The sequence below is a fragment of the Pelophylax lessonae genome (genome assembly GCF_965119305.1).
Source record: "Pelophylax lessonae genome assembly, chromosome: 2".
NCBI lineage: Eukaryota > Metazoa > Chordata > Amphibia > Anura > Ranidae > Pelophylax > Pelophylax lessonae.
The window spans coordinates 280,373,445-280,391,913 of NC_138769.1; positions in this window are offsets into that span (position 1 = coordinate 280,373,445).

Consider the following 18,469-nt stretch of genomic DNA (forward strand, 5'->3'; position numbering starts at 1 on the left):
ATTCTTTTTAATTGATTAATTTCTTTTTAAAAGCATATACCAATCTTAGTGAGTACAGTCTACAGTGTGGAATATATATAAAAATATTTATTCTCCAGAGTGTAAACACAATATATGATCAAACAAGAAGTGACACATAAAAATAACTCTACATAAAAATGCTAACTTCAAATAATCAATGCAATGTGATGTTTAGCTCAATAATGAAAGTGAAACTAAAACAAAATGAAACAAAGTGAAACCAAAACAAAATGAAAGCCAGATTACCATTTCTTCCCAGGTATAGTATAAGCCATAAATTAATGTTCTATATAAACAGACTACAATGGTCTGCGTAATCACATAGCCAAAGTCATTCCACTGCAGATGAAATGAGAATAAGCCATGCAAAACGGAAGACTTAAAATTGCAAATAATGCACTGAATCTGATTTTACTAAAAATGTATAAAAACAAAAATCAGCTTTTTAGAGAAAAATCTACCATGGTTTATACGGCTGGGATTGTAATCTCATTACCCTTAAATATGCAATATAAAACATATAAGGAAGGAATAAACAATTGTTGAGTAAAGTCAAATAACATAGCAAGGCATATTTACCATTTACCAGAGTCCTAAGATGGACGCCTTTCTTAAGATGGTGGATTCCCTTCAAGTTTCAGATGAATGATGTAGATCAGGGAGTATGTCTGCATGAGTCTATTGAAAAATTTAATAGCGTGTGTGGTGTAAGTGTGAGGTGTGTTGTCAGTAGTGTAAAGTGATGTCTCTCTCTCATCTGGGTTGGTCTTTTATATGGTAAGAACAAAGAGCTATAAAAATTACCATAAGTTAAACCCAGAGGGATGAAACATTATCCCTATTGGTCGGGATATTCTATACCTAAACTAGTGAGGTCAGAGACACACCCCTTTTGATAATTAACCCCATACTTGGTCTAATAAAATTAAGGATGATTTCTCTATATGTGAGATTAATCATATAACACAACATAAAACTTTGTTCAGACTCCCAGTACATACATAAATGTCCACCTGTATCTCCATCATTAACCTTGGCAAGTAATGCCATTTCAATAATTATATTATTTAACACAATATAATATTTTTATATTGGAATATCTCAAATTATCTCAAGACTGTACCTGGTATTTCGCCTCCAGAGGGCAGTATCGTACCGTTCATTAGATTTTGTATGCAACATAATTAAAACAATTTGTTATCTGATGACCTATTGACCTGTCGGCTAGTGAAAAGCAATTACTTATTTGACCATGCCAAAGGGCTGTCAGATATAGTCTAGGTTTGGGAATATTTACGACACCTTGAGCACTAAACCAGTCCAAAGTGATTCTTATATAAACACTCCTACCACATGCCTTAACATGAAGTAATTTGTTTTTAAGATGCACAAGTCCTTACACATCATAGAAAAGTATACTTATATATATTATATATCTAATATTATATAAGTATCAAGTTCACACTTCTATATTAATAAGAATACAATGTATTATCGTTAATATACATCTTACATATGATGATGTTTCCTATAAAAACTTATATGGTTCATCTTTAAATGTCTGCTAGAATATACTGGGGTATTGTCCATTGTTATATACAGATAAGATTACAGGCCAGACTAGCCATGAGTGAATAGTACGATGTCTCGCCAATTGATTCTTATCTGATGAAATGTATGTATTACCTTATTTACGATCACATAGATACAAAGATCTCTGTTGAAACTATAAGACCCTATTGTTGAAATTCTATGCTCTCTTGTAAGCTTGTGAGAGACATTTTGCAACAAGACATATATGAACCTTCTTTCACCTTAAAAACAAGATGGATCCTGTCCTGTTCAGAATCTCTTATATGCATAATACAAAATATACATGGCTTTTAAAATCATTTTTCTTTTTACCTATTATTATTTTAATCAACCCCCAATAACCCCGACATATCCCCCCCTTTTCTTCCCAGTAGACAAGTGAGCAACTTAGGCCTATCTGGAAAGAAAGCTTTTTAAGGAGTAGCAAAAGAAAAAAAAATGTCTTGTTCTCTTTTTTTTTTAAGAGAATAGTTCATATTGGGAATTGTTCATAACTCTTAAGTACAGCGGTAAAAAAAAATTTGAGAAAAAAAAAATCAGTTCAAAATGTCAGTTCGTAGCGACTTTGCTTAGCGTTAGCTATGTCACAAACTGTTCCTTGTTAGTCTCTTTGACTTCTGATCTCCTAGTAAAGAAACTCAAATGTTCCTTGAAATCTGCATCTCCAGCTTGTAAAGTCTTGATGGAGACAGAAATTAACTGCTGCAATGGCATTAGCAACTACCATTCAAAGCGCAGTAAAACAATGTTGGCAATCAGGAATCCGAGAAATCTGTTTGAACGTTCAACCTTGGATGTTGGTTGGATAATGAATGGTTTCAGCATGGTCTAGAGTGTCATACACCTAGACTGAGGTTTTTGCTCACATGTGCAATGCACCATTCTCACATCTCCTTCAACTGAAAACAGGAGGTAGTGCGATTTCTCTCAATGGATTTCCTCGGATCAAATGCACAAAGATCTGTAGAAACAAATCTTCCTCTCCGTCAACAAGAATCTGGGGCGTCTCGCAGCTTGATTCCTGAAGAGGGATCCGATTCAATGAGGGGTTCCATCCAGAACTGGACTCTAAGGAGAGATGACCCATCCGATCGCTGTGTCTTTTGGCAAACATCATCGTCTGTACCAATCAACGACCTGGCATGGAAGGTTAATCTCTTCCTATTGGATGAAACATATAGTATGAATATACTTTCTTATCAATTGACATTTCAATACGATGTTGGTACCCTAAGCTTTCTCAGAGTTCTCCTTTAATCCACCGTGTGATCAGCCCTTTTATATGACCACCAGGGAAGGTGAAACTATATATGCGACCTTTCCTAGGGCGACTGACTTCTGGGGCTTATTAACATGGGGATTGTATTTATCGCCATGGATACTACACATTGGACAATGATACAATGATACAATGTTTGGTTAAAATTTACCTACTACTTAGGAGAAAAAAAAATATATATATCTCCCCCTATGGGGCATCAATGCAATTTATTGTAGGCAATAAAACTACCTGGCATTGAGGATTCCTTCTTGGTTACCGTATACAACCTTTAACCTCTTGACTGCATTACGTCATTAGGGTTTGATCCTCCTTGATATCACCGTCATTGGCGATTTTTCAAAATGTGCCCGCTTTAAGCGACCTGTTTGAGTCAGAGGGATGAAGTGACCACTGAAAAATAGGAGGGTAGTTAGTATCTCACAACCAAGATCCCCCCTGACAGGGATTTCAGGATCCTCAATGCTGTGACCTGGGATAAAAGGGTGTTAGAACCTCTGCATCCTATACTTCTATTCAGTGTATCGCTTTGATTCCTGCCACTTGGGCATTTAAGGATTTTATGGCCTTTGGCTGGCCACAGGATTTGTTCCTAAAGATGGATTATTTTAATTCTGGGCTGCAGTGCCCTGAGTGAACCAAGTGATCAGCTGATCAAACTTGGCTTCTATTCTGCTGAAAACTTTACAGAGTTAAATTATTGGCTCCGCCTCCTGCGGTGCCTATGTCTCTCGGGTTCAGACAGATGGGACAGATCCCCATCAGGACCAGTTACTCGGTTCTGGCGTGAGGTCTGGGCCTTAATGTCACTTTAACTTCCCGAGGATTTTGGGGAACCCTAAGATGGGGCAAATCCCTATTTATTTGTGGGTGTCCCCCCCCTTGTTGATGGGATGTCCAGGATCTTCCTTAAGGTATCCGGTGTCCCCTTGGGGCCTAGGTGGCATGTCTTGCTCCTTTGCCAAACTTATTATTTTTATGTGCATGGGCAATGCCTCAAAGCACAGGGATTTAAATTCCAGATGGTTGTACTCAGGCTCCTTCCATTGAAGGGTGTTAGGCACTTTTGAGTACAGAAAAAAAAATTCAATGGGGCTTTGGTGCTGTGTACATTTTAAATTGTAGATAACAGCTCTAGCAGCAGTGAGGTTTTTTGTGTGGGCCTAATTTTTAAATGACATCCTGCAGGCACAACACAGAAAGTTGTTTTCATAGGCCTCAGGGTAATCAATAATGTTTAAGGACCCTTTCTTAACAAAAATCAGGACAGTACTCTTTTTAAAAACTTATTTAAATTCTGGAGGTGTATGGTGTCTTTTTAGGGGTGCTAGTCTTTTTGCAATGACCTGATATGACTCATACCTATTTATGCATGGCTGCCCAATTTCTGCCCTCCTATATTTAGGAATATGGCTGGGGTAGGACATGGATTCTTTGCCTGACTCCCCCCTGTCTGGGTCATAACCAACGGACTGGGAATCATATCTGGGTCTATGAATAATTATATCCTATTTAAAATGCAGGACTAATTAAGCATTGCCCTTATACATTTACACTATGACCTTATGGAACTCTGCTATGTATTTACTTATGAGTTCCTGTCATGACATGAACTGTTACATTTTTATTTTATTTTTATTTTTTTCAAAATTTTCCACGGCTGATTACTCAGCAACTTTTGCTAGAAAAACATTTTTCCTTGCTCAAAACTTCCTAATTATTGCATTAATCATTTACATTTCACTTTCACATGATTACTTTCATTACAATTTACTTGATGAAACTTCTGCCACAGTTCTACTTTATTTTGCAGTTTCACGCTACATTCTCTTAACTTATGTGTACCAATAGAGGTTACTTTCACCTGCTCAAGGAGGTTCCTAATCTCATTCTCTCATTTATTTGGAGTGGAGATTGAAACTTCACTAAACTCCTTTTTGCTGAGCCTTGTGGTGCAGTTCCTCACACAGACATAGTAAGATTGGCCATGACTCTAAAAGTATGTGATCACACTTCCTGACGTCTTTTGGTGTTAGATAAGCTTATTGGTGAGTTCATACATACAGGTTGTCCTCTACCCATGTCAGATGCCCTTTATTGGCCCGACTTCTGAGGATTTTGATATATGACTCTAACCAGCATTTACATATTCCACCATTTCAGACTCAGAGAGGTGTTTCCACACATTTTTGATCCTTGCCAAATCCACTGGGGTTGTGGCATTACCACTAGGGACTCACACCTTGCCAGAGTTGGCAGCGTGAACATTACCTGCTGTAGACATTTTTAATACATTTCTATCACATTGCAATTAATAAAAAAAAAATTCCAAAAAAAAAAAAAAAATGTTTTTTTTTTTAAGTTATTGATTATGTCACCTGATCAATATTTATGATTGGCATATGTAAGAAATCAATAATAATCTCGCTGGGGCCTCCATTATATGTAAGAATATTTAATAATAAATATCTTGCGCTCGTACTTATGTCAGAATATTTATACTGCTCTGAATATAGCAGTGTATTTATTTATGGTTAATAAGCAAAGATCTGTGAGAAAGGAGAGTCTCCACTTATGCCATAAATCAATGTCGTGAATTCTTTTTAATTGATTAATTTCTTTTTAAAAGCATATACCAATCTTAGTGAGTACAGTCTACAGTGTGGAATATATATAAAAATATTTATTCTCCAGAGTGTAAACACAATATATGATCAAACAAGAAGTGACACATAAAAATAACTCTACATAAAAATGCTAACTTCAAATAATCAATGCAATGTGATGTTTAGCTCAATAATGAAAGTGAAACTAAAACAAAATGAAACAAAGTGAAACCAAAACAAAATGAAAGCCAGATTACCATTTCTTCCCAGGTATAGTATAAGCCATAAATTAATGTTCTATATAAACAGACTACAATGGTCTGCGTAATCACATAGCCAAAGTCATTCCACTGCAGATGAAATGAGAATAAGCCATGCAAAACGGAAGACTTAAAATTGCAAATAATGCACTGAATCTGATTTTACTAAAAATGTATAAAAACAAAAATCAGCTTTTTAGAGAAAAATCTACCATGGTTTATACGGCTGGGATTGTAATCTCATTACCCTTAAATATGCAATATAAAACATATAAGGAAGGAATAAACAATTGTTGAGTAAAGTCAAATAACATAGCAAGGCATATTTACCATTTACCAGAGTCCTAAGATGGACGCCTTTCTTAAGATGGTGGATTCCCTTCAAGTTTCAGATGAATGATGTAGATCAGGGAGTATGTCTGCATGAGTCTATTGAAAAATGTAATAGCGTGTGTGGTGTAAGTGTGAGGTGTGTTGTCAGTAGTGTAAAGTGATGTCTCTCTCTCATCTGGGTTGGTCTTTTATATGGTAAGAACAAAGAGCTATAAAAATTACCATAAGTTAAACCCAGAGGGATGAAACATTATCCCTATTGGTCGGGATATTCTATACCTAAACTAGTGAGGTCAGAGACACACCCCTTTTGATAATTAACCCCATACTTGGTCTAATAAAATTAAGGATGATTTCTCTATATGTGAGATTAATCATATAACACAACATAAAACTTTGTTCAGACTCCCAGTACATACATAAATGTCCACCTGTATCTCCATCATTAACCTTGGCAAGTAATGCCATTTCAATAATTATATTATTTAACACAATATAATATTTTTATATTGGAATATCTCAAATTATCTCAAGACTGTACCTGGTATTTCGCCTCCAGAGGGCAGTATCGTACCGTTCATTAGATTTTGTATGCAACATAATTAAAACAATTTGTTATCTGATGACCTATTGACCTGTCGGCTAGTGAAAAGCAATTACTTATTTGACCATGCCAAAGGGCTGTCAGATATAGTCTAGGTTTGGGAATATTTACGACACCTTGAGCACTAAACCAGTCCAAAGTGATTCTTATATAAACACTCCTACCACATGCCTTAACATGAAGTAATTTGTTTTTAAGATGCACAAGTCCTTACACATCATAGAAAAGTATACTTATATATATTATATATCTAATATTATATAAGTATCAAGTTCACACTTCTATATTAATAAGAATACAATGTATTATCGTTAATATACATCTTACATATGATGATGTTTCCTATAAAAACTTATATGGTTCATCTTTAAATGTCTGCTAGAATATACTGGGGTATTGTCCATTGTTATATACAGATAAGATTACAGGCCAGACTAGCCATGAGTGACTAGTACGATGTCTCGCCAATTGATTCTTATCTGATGAAATGTATGTATTACCTTATTTACGATCACATAGATACAAAGATCTCTGTTGAAACTATAAGACCCTATTGTTGAAATTCTATGCTCTCTTGTAAGCTTGTGAGAGACATTTTGCAACAAGACATATATGAACCTTCTTTCACCTTAAAAACAAGATGGATCCTGTCCTGTTCAGAATCTCTTATATGCATAATACAAAATATAAATCATTTTTCTTTTTACCTATTATTATTTTAATCAACCCCCAATAACCCCGACAATACTACATTCTTAGCTGTCAGGTAAACCCATTTGGGCTCATTTTTGGGGCCTATACAGGCCGACACTTACTTCTGTACCCTGTGAATGCCTAATGTACCTTCAGCCACAGAATACTACGTTCTTAGCTTTCAGGTAAACCCATTTGGGCTAATTTTGTGGGGCCTTTTATGGCCGACACTTACTTCTTTATCCTGTAAATGCCTAATGTACCTTCAGCCACAGAATACTACATTCTTAGCTATCATGTAAACCCATGTGGGCTATTGTTGGGGCCTTTTATGGCCGACACTTACTTCTGTATCCAGTGAATGCCTAATGTACATTCAGCCAAAGAATACTACGTTCTTAGCTGTCAATTAAACCCATGTGGGCTAATATTTGAGGTTATACAGGCCGACACTTACTTCTGTATCCTGTGAATGCCTAATATACCTTCAGCCACCAAATACTACGTTCTTAGCTGTCAGGTAAACCCATGTGGGCTAATTTTTGGGGCCTTTTACGGCCGACACTTACTTCTGTATCCTGTGAATGAAACATTTTTTTATTCAAAATGACTGAATTTTTGTATTTTAGAGTCTTAAAAAGCCGGTTTTAGTGAAGATCGCTGCATTTTGCTCTCCAATGCCCTGAAAATGTTATTGGTCAAAATGACTCTATTTTGGTCTCCAAGTGTCTTAAAAGCCTTTTTTAGTCAAAATAACTGCATTTGGTCACCAAAAGTCTGAAAAAATTATTTTTGTCAAAATTACTTTATTTTTGTCTTTTAGAGTTTTAAAAAGCCGGTTTTAGACAAGATTACTGTATTTTGTCTCCAATGGTCTGAAAATTTTTTTGGGGTCAAAATGACTGTATTTTTGTCTCACCCTGAATGCGCCTGATCTCGGAAGCAAAGCAGGGCCGGGCCTGGTTAGTACCTGGATGGGAGACCACCTGGGAATACCAGGTGCTGTAGCCTTTTGGCTTTTCCTTTATTCGTTGGCTTTCTTTTTGTTTCTCCTGGCCCATTCATTACATGCTCTACACGCTATGTCCTGTATGTTTTGCGTTGCCCATGTGGTTTGGAATACGTGGGCCGCACGATACGCCAGCTGCATGTACGGTTAAACGAGCATGTGGCTAATATTATAAAAGCTTTCTCTAAACATAGCGTGTCGAGGCACTATGCTCTCTGCCATAATAAAGATCCTAGTGGCACTATTTTTATGGGGATTGATAAATTCCCGGGTAATTGGAGGGGTAGCAATCTGACGAGAGGGGTCTCCCAGTTGGAGACCAGTTGGATTTACCGCCTCAAATCCTATGCCCCTCACGGGCTCAATATTGATTGGGACATCAATTCCTTCATCAATAATTCATAATTCATAGTTTGAAGGTAGATTGCCTGTATACTAGTTGCCTATAACAAATGAGTTCATGTGTTTTTATCTGGATTTTCTTTTTGAGAGGCCTTTTTAATATGTTTTTATTTAAGATCATGTATTTTAGATTTATGATTGGTAATATTGCTAATATATCTTTTATGTATTAGTGTTGTATTTGGCGGTGTGGTCGGAGTCTCCCGATTTTTTTATTTCTGCTGAGAGATGGCGCCGGTTTCCACTGTGGTCCATTGTGACCATCTAATCATGCAAAGCTAATGGATACTTGTGTGTTTAGCTCAATTGGGCTTACATATGCTGTATCCATCTGCATAAGATTTATTTTGCACTGAATATTGTATGAGTGCTAATATTGGTCTTGATTGACTCTTAATGTGACATCCGGTTAATGTTTGGTTCCGGACGTTGGTACGCACGTGAACCGCATTCTAAGTCCGGATGTCTCTTCTTGTGAAATGCCGGTTGCGGTCGCTGACACGCAAGTGTCTTTCTTCCGGGATCCAGGACCTGTCTATTGCCCCGCCTATCCGTCACCGTCAGCGCATAAATTGTGGACGTTCACTGCAGGCCACACCCCCTGACGACGTCAGTCTCTGATGAAATGCGTAGGAGGAGCCTGCGGTGCGTCACACTGAGACCACGGAGGGGACGCGGCGGCCATTTTTTCGGCAGGAATCGAGCCTCGAGGACACCCTGATTTAAACACGCCATACAAACTACAGCCAAATGTGAGTTGCCACTTTGAGAATTGCGTCCAATATAGTTGTTTAATGGTACTACACTATGGCAGTTGTTTCCCTCTTTACATGTTATAACTATCTGTGAGGAAGTGGATGTGATCAGAGAGTGAGCCAGTGCAGGATTTGCCAGTGGAGGTTGAAATATGCTGTTTTTGATCTCTGTCATGGGGGTCAAATCATTGTGGTAAGAGGCCAACCTTTACCTTTGGTGGTGGTACTTCCTGCACGGGGATATCGGTGTTTGGAGTGTCCTTAGGAGCACCTTAACTTACTTCTGTATACTGTGTGAATGCCTAATGTACCTCCAGCCACCAAATACTACGTTCTTAGTTGTCAGGTAAACTGATGTGGGCTAATTTTTGGGGCCTTTTATGGCCGACACTTACTTCTTTATCCTGTTAATGCCTAATGTACCTTCAGCCACAGAATACTACGTTCTTAGCTGTCAGGTAAACCCATTTGGGCTAATTTTTGGGGCCTTTTATGGCCGACACTTACTTCTTTATCCTGTAAATGCCTAATGTACCTTCAGCCACAGAATACTACGTTCTTAGCTGTCAATTTTTGTCTTTTAGAGCCTTAAAAAGCCGGTTTTAGACAAGATTTTAGACATTTGGCTCCAATGGCCTGAAAATTTTTTTTGGTTAAAATAACTATTTTGGTCTCCAAGTGTCTAAAAAGCCTTTTTTAGTCAAAATAACTGCATTTGGTCACCAAAGGTCTGAAAAACTTTTTTAGTCAAAATGACTGTATTTTTGTCTTTTAGAGTCTTAAAAAGCCAGTTTTAGACAAGATAACTGCATTTTGCTCTTCAATGGCCTGAAATTTTTTTGGTCAAAATGACTATTTTGGTCTCCAAGTGTCTAAAAATCCTTTTTAGTCAAAATAACGGCATTTGGTCACCAAAGGTCTGAACATTTTTTTAGTCAAAATTACTGTATTTTTGACTTTTAGAGCCTTAAAAAGCCGGGTTTAGATAAGATTTGTCTAAAACTAGCCATTTGGGCTCCAATGGCCTGAAAAGATATTTTCGGTCAAAATTACTCTATTTTGGTCTCCAAGTGTCTTAAAATCCTTTTTTAGTCAAAATAACTGCATTTGGTCAACAAAGGTCAGAAAAAAATTTTAGTCAAAATGACTATATTTTTGTCTTTTAGAGCCTTAAAAAGCCGGTTTTAGACAAGATTTTAGACATTTGGCTCCAATGGCCTGAAAAAAATGTTTTGGTCAAAATTACTCTATTTTGGTCTCCAAGTGTCTAAAAACCTTTTGTTAGTCAAAATAACGGCATTTGGTCACCAAAGGTCTGAAATTTTTTTTGGCAAAATGACTGTATTTTTGTCTTTTAGAGCCTTAAAAAGCCGGTTTTAGACAAGATTTTAGACATTTGGGCTCCAATGGCCTGAAAAAAGTTTTTGGTCAAAATGACTTTATTTTGGTCTCCAAGTGTCTAAAAAGCCTTTTTAAGTCAGAGTCTGCAGAGTCGGCGAAACATGTTGGACCTGGGTGACCCCACTACTCTAGGATATGGTTCATAATTTTATGTATTACATATTTTCTATATTGACTGTCTTTTGATGCCTTTGCATCTGTGTCTTTTTTAACAATTTTGTACACATGTATTAATAAAATCATTATATTTTAAATTGGTCTTTTATTTATCTATTCATGCCAAGTAACTCCTGCCTACAAAGTCCCAGGTTGGGTGTTTCCTCAGTATACACAGTTCCCTGTGGGGCTCATTTAGGGTCTGGTGTATTGGAACACCAATACCACTTGATACACTTTTTTCTCATATGTCCTTAGGGATGTGGCAGGACCTTTCTTGGCTTACTGGCATTTAGGGTCGGCACCTAACATTTTCTACTTACTTCTGCATCCTGTGAATGCCTAATGTACCTTTAGCCACAGAATACTACGTTCTTAGCAGTCAGGTAAACCCATGGGAGCTAATTTTTGGGGCCTATACAGGCCGACACTTACTTCTGTATACTGTCAATGCCTGATGTACCTCCAGCCATCAAATACACTATGTTCTTTGGTGTCAGTTAAACCCATGTGAGCTAATTTTTGGGGCCTATACAGGCCGACACTTACTTCTATATCCTGTGAATGCCTAATGTACTTCCATCCTTTAAATACTACGTTCATTGCTGTCAGTTAAACCTATGTGAGCTAATTTTTGGGGTCTATAAAGGCCAACACTTACTTCTGTATACTGTGAATGCCTAATGTACCTTGAGCCACAGAATACTACGTTCTTAGCTGTCAGTTAAACCCATGTGGGCTAATTTTTGGGGACTATACAGGCCGACACTTACTTCTGTATCCTGTGAATGCCTAATGTACCTTCAGCCTCCAAATACTACATACTTAGCTGTCAGGTAAACCCATGTGAGCTAATTTTTGGGGCCTATACATGCTGACACTTACTTCTGTATACTGTGTGAATACCTAATGTACCTCTAAACAAAACAATTCAGGATGCTCATAATTGTCCGTTATGTTCCGCGGAACGACCTTCTCTTTGCCACAAGTTCTGGTCCTGTCCCTATATCACGACATTCTGGGACCAGGTACTGACCTTCATCAGGGAAGTGACGAAGTGGCACATACCCAAAGACCCTATATTGCTCCTGTTCGGTTAATGGGACAAACGCCTCCAAAAGTGGTCTAGCACCCCTGCCTCGCCACATCGTCTGTGGATCCTGACCTGTTTACTGGTGGCCAGAAGGAGAATCCTAACTAATTGGATCTCCACAACTCCCCCCTTAGTTTCCCAGGTCAGATAAGAGCTTTCCACACTTCTTTCCATTGACCGCCTCAACACGGATTTTTCAGCCCCATCCTCACGGAAATCATTTCTACAGAAATGGGACAATTACGTCAAGTACTCCTTCTCCAAATCCGACCCCTCTATGGATCAATATACATTTACGTTCCAGGACTCGCCCAAGAACTCTCCCCCACTCTCACATTCCCCATCAGTTTCCATGCTCTTTTGACTCTGGACCGCCCTGCCCTAATTTGCATAATGTCTGTATTTAATTGTACCTTTTCTGTTGTTGATACTCACGTGTTATATTACAAAATTTAAAAAAAAAAAAGGAAAAGCCAAAAGCCTTACAGCACCTGGTATTCCCAGGCGGTCTCCCATCCAGGTACTAACCAGGCCCGACCCTGCTTAGCTTCCAAGATCAGACAAGATAGGGCACGTTCAGGGTGATGTGGCCGTAGGCAATCACCACTGCCACCCTCGACCCCTTTGAACTTGGCCATGGCAAGATGGCACCTCAGGAGAAACAAAAAGAAAGCCAACGAATAAAGGAAAAGCCAAAAGCCTACAGCACCTGGTATTCCCAGGCGGTTTCCCATCCAGGTTCTAACCAGGCACGACCCTGCTTAGCTTCTGAGATCAGACGAGCTTGGGCGTGTTCAGGGTGATGTGGACATAGGCGATGACCACTGCCACCCTCGACCCCTTTGAACTTGGCCATGGCAAGATGGCACCTCAGGAGAAACAAAAAGAAAGCAAACAAATCAAGGAAAAGCCAAAAGCCTACAGCACCTGGTATTTCCAGGCAGTCTCCCATCCAGCTACTAACCAGGCCTGACCCTGCTTAGCTTCTGAGAGCAGATGAGATCGGGCGCTTTCAGGGTGATGTGGCCGTAGGCGATCACAAATGCCAACCTCAACCCCTTTGAACTTGGCCATGGCAATATTGCACCTCGGCAGAAACAAAAATAAAGCCAAACGAATAAAGGAAAAGCCTACAGCACCTGGTATTCCCAGGCGGTCTCCCATCCAGGTACTAACCAGGCCCGATCCTGCTTAGCTTCCAAGATTAGACAAGATCGGGTGCGTTCAAGGTGATGAGGCCATAGGCGATCACCACTGCCACCCTCGACCCCCTTTGAACTTGGCCATGGCAAGATGGCACCTCAAGTTATTCATTGGCTTTCTTTTTGTTTCTCCTGTGTGAATGCCTAATTTACCTCTAGCCATCAAATACACTATGTTCTTTGCTGTCAGTTAAACCCATGTGAGCTAAGTTTTGGGGCCTATACAGGCTGACACTTACTTCTGTATCCTGTGAAAGCCTAATGTACCTCCAGCCATCAAATACTACGTTCTCTGCTGTCAATTAAACCCATGTGAGCTAATGTTTGGGGCCTATAAAGGCCGACACTTACTTCTGTCTACTGTGAATGCCTAATGTACCACCAGCCTTTAAATACACTACGTTCCTTGCTGTCAGTTAAACCCATGTAAGCTAATTTTTGGGGCCTATACAGTCCGACACTTCTGTATACTGTGTGAATGCCTAATGTACCTCAAGCCACCAAATACTACGTTCTTAGTTGTCAGGTAAACAGATGTGGGCTAATTTTTGGGGCCTTTTATGGCCGACACTTACTTCTTTATCCTGTGAATGCCTAATGTACCTTCAGTCACAGAATACTACATTCTTAGCTGTCAGGTAAACCCATTTGGGCTAATTTTTGGGGCCTATACAGGCCGAAACTTACTTCTGTACCCTGTGAATGCCTAATGTACCGTTATCCAATCCTTCCCTCCCAAGAACTAGATGACACATAGGCTGGGAGTCAACTCAGAATGCATTGTTTATTGAAAACACAAGAGATCTACACTTCTCCAAAACCCCCTCCCTCTTCGAGTGATTCCACACAAATACACCGCCCAAAATATGCTTACAAGGCAGACAGGAACAATAGGACAATGGAATGCAGTTATTCACAAAAACAAACCCCACCCCACTAGCAGGTGTCCATGAAACACTGCTGCCATATTCTAGCAATCTGCAATATATCTTTATATATTTCCTCAGGGACACTGTTCAGTAATATTATGGCCATTCTTTCAACACAAGCCACACTGTGTTCATTCCGCTACAGCCTGGGAATACCAGGTGCTGTAGGCTTTAGGCTTTTCCTTTATTCATTGGCTTTCTCTTTGTTTCTCCTGAGGTGCCATCTTGGCATGGCCAAATTCAAAACGGTCGAGGGTGGCAGTGGAGATCGCCTAAGGCCACATCACCTTTAATGCGCTCAATCTGGTCTGATCTTGGAAGCTAAACAGGATTGGGCCTGGTTAGTAAATGGAGGGGGGGACTGCCTGGGAATACCAGGTGCTGTAGGCTTTTGGCTTTTCCTTTATTCGTTGGCTTTCTTTTTGTTTCTCCAGAGATGCCATTTTGCCATGGCCAAGTTCAAAGGGGTCGAGGGTGGTAGTGGTGATCGCCAATGGCCACATCACCCTGAACGCACCTGATTTCGTCTGATCTCGGAAGCTAAGCAGGGTCGGGCCTGGTTAGTACCTGGATAGGAGATCACCAGGGAATACCAGGTGCTGTAAGCTTTTGGCTTTTCCTTTATTTGTTGGCTTTCTTTTTGTTTCTCCTGAGGAGCCATCTTGCCATGGCCAAGTTCAAAGGGGTCGAGAGGGACAGTGGTGATCGCCTACGGCTACATCACCCTGAATGTGCCTGATCTCGGAAGCTAAGCAGGGTTGGGACTGGTTAGTACCTAAATGGGAGACCGCCTGGGATTACCAAGTGCTGTAGGCTTTTGGCTTTTCATTTATTCTTTGGCTTTCTTTTTGTTTCTCCTGAGGTGCCATCTTGCCATGGCCAAGTTCAAAGGGGTCGAGTGTGGCAGCGGTGATTGCCTACGGCCACATCACTCTGAACGTGCCCAATCTCGTCGGATCTCCAAAGCTAAGTAGTGTCGGGCCTGGTTAGTACCTGGATGGGAGACCGCCTGGAAATACCAGGTGCTGTAGGCTTTTGGCTTTTCCTTTATTCGTTGGCTTTCTTTTTGTTTCTCCTGAGGTGCCATTTTGCCATGGCCAAGTTCAAAGGGGCCGAGGGTGGCAGTGGTGATCGCCTACGGCCACATCACCCTGAACGAGCCCGATCTCGTCTGATCTCGGAAGCTAAGCTGGGTCGGGCCTGGTTAGTAGGATGTGAGACCGACTGGGAATACCAGGTTCTGTAGGCTTTTGGCTTTTCCTTTATTTGTTGTCTTTCATTTTGTTTCTCCTGAGGTGCCATCTTGCCATGGCCAAGTTCAAAGGGGTCGAGAGTGGCAGGGGTGATTGCCTACAGCCACATTACCCTAAACGTGCCCTATCTTGTCTGATCTTGGAAGCTAAGCAGGTTCGGGCCTGGTTAGTACCTGGAAGGGGGACTTCATGGTTATACCAGGTGCTGTAGGGTTCTGGCTTTTCCTTTATTCGTTGGCTTTCTTTTTGTTTCTCCTGAGGTGCCATCTTGCAATGGCCAAGTTCAAAGGGGTCGAGGGTGGCAGTGGTGGTCGCCTACGGCCACATCACCTTGAACGCGCCCAATCTCGTCTGATCTTGGAAGCTAAGCAGGGTCGGGCCTGGTTAGTACCTGGATGGGAGACCGCCTGGGAATACCAGGTGCTGAAGGCTTTTTGCTTTTTCTTTATTCGTTGGCTTTCTTTTCATTTCTCTTGAGGTGCCATCTTGCAATGGCCAAGTTCAAAGGGGTCGAGGGTGGCAGTGGTGATTGCCTATGGCCACATCACCCTCAACGTGCCCGATCTCATTTGATCTCGGAAGGTAAGCAGCATCAGGCCTGGTTAGTACCTGGATGGGAGACCGCCTGTGTAGCAGAGGAGTAGTTTAATCTACATTGGCTCCGCTGGTAGACAGGAAAACAGGTAATAATCCAACTAAGCAGGTACAGCATGCAACAATCGAGGTAGTGTTATACAATCCTACCCTCCCAAGAACTAGACGACACATAAGCTGGGAGTCAACTCAGAATGCCTTGTTTATTGAAAACACAAGAGATCTACACTCTGCCAAAACCCTCTCCCTCTTTGAGTCATTCCACACAAACACACATCCCATAATATGCTTACAAGGCAGACAGGAACAATAGGACAATGGAATGCCGATATTCACAACAACAAACCCCACCCCACTAGCAGGGGTCTATAAAACACTGCTGCCATATTCTAGCAATCTGCAATATATCTTTATATATTTCCTCAGGGACACTGTTCAGTAATATTATGGTCATTCTTTCAACACAAGCCACACTCTCAGCGTCCATTCCGCTACAGCCTGGGAATACCAGGTGCTGTAGGCTTTTGGCTTTTCCTTTATTCGTTGGCTTTCTTTTTGAGAAGTTTGTGTCGGCCTGTATAGGCCCCAAAAAATAGCTCACATGGGTTTAACTGACAGCAAAGAACGTAGTATTTGATGGCTAGAGGTACAGTAGGCATTCACACAGTATACAGAAGTAAGTGTCGGCATGTATAGGCCCCAAAAATTAGCTCACATGGGTTTACCTGACAGTTAAGAATGTAGTATTTGGTGGCTGAAGGTACATTAGGCATTTACAGGATACAGAAGTAAGTGTTGGCCTGTATAGTCCCCAAAAATTAGCCCACATGGGTTTTACTGACAGCTAAGAACGTAGAATTCTGTGGCTAAAGGTACATTAGGCATTTACAGGATACAGAAGTAAGTGTCGGCCATAAAAGGCCCCAGAAATTAGCCCACATATGTTTACCTGACACTTACCTTCAGTCACAGAATACTACGTTCTTAGTTAAACCCATGTGGGCTAATTTTTGGGGCCTATACAGGCCGACACTTACTTCTGTACCCTGTGAATGCCTAATGTACCTTCAGCCACAGAATGATAAATACATTCATTTTGACAAAAAAATTTCAGACCATTGGAGACCGGCAGTGTCTAAAACCGGCTTTTTAAGACTCTAAAAAGACAAAAATACAGTCATTTTTGACTAAAAAAAGTTTGTCAGTTATTTTGGCTAAAAAAAGCTTTTTAGATACCTGGAGACCAAAAAAGAGTCATTTTGACCAAAGAATTTTTTTCAGGCCATTGGAGCCCAAATGTCTAAAATCTTGTCTAAAACCGTCTTTTTAGGGCTCTAAAAGACAAAAATATAGTCATTTTGACTAAAATTTTTTTCAGACCTTTGGTTACCAAATGCAGTTATTTTGACTAAAAAGGCTTTTTAGACACTTGGAGACCAAAATAGAGTCATTTTGACCAAAAAAAATTTTTCAGGCCATTGGAGCCCAAATGGCCGGTTTTAGACAAATCTGGTCTAAAAACGGCTTTTTAAGACACTAAAAGACAAAAATACATTCATTTTGACTAATTTTTTTCAGACCTTTGGTGACCAAATGCAGTTATTTATACTAAAAAAAGATTTTTAGACACTTGGAGACCAAAATAGAGTCATTTTAACCAAAAAAAATGTTCATGCCATTGGAGCCCAAATGTCTAAAATCTTGTCTAAAACCAGCTTTTTAAGGCTCTAAAAGACAAAAATAGAGTCAATTTGTCTAAATTGTTTTTCAGATCTTTGGTGACCAAATGCAGTTATTTTGACTAAAAAAGGCTTTTAGACACTTGGAGACCAAAATAGAGTCATTTTGACCGAAAAAAAATTTCAGGCCATTGGAGCCAATTGTCTAAAATCTTGTCTAAAACCGACTTTTTAAGGCTCTAAAAGACAAAAATATAGTCATTTAGACTAAAAAAACAATTTCAGACCTTTGGTGACCAAATGCAGTTATTTTGACTATAAAATGCTTTTTAGACACTTGGAGACCAAAATAGAGTCATTTTGACCAAAAATTTCTTTTCAGGCCATTGGAGCCCAAATGGCCGGTTTTAGACAAATCTTGTCTTAAACTGGCTTTTTAAAGCTCTAAAAGACAAAAATACATTCATTTTGACTTAATTTTTTTTCATACCTTTGGTGACTAAATGCAGTTATTTTGACTAAAAAAAGGTTTTTTAGACACTTGGAGACCAAAATAAAGTCATTTTGACCAAAACATTTTTTCAGGCCAGTGGAGCCAAATGTCTAA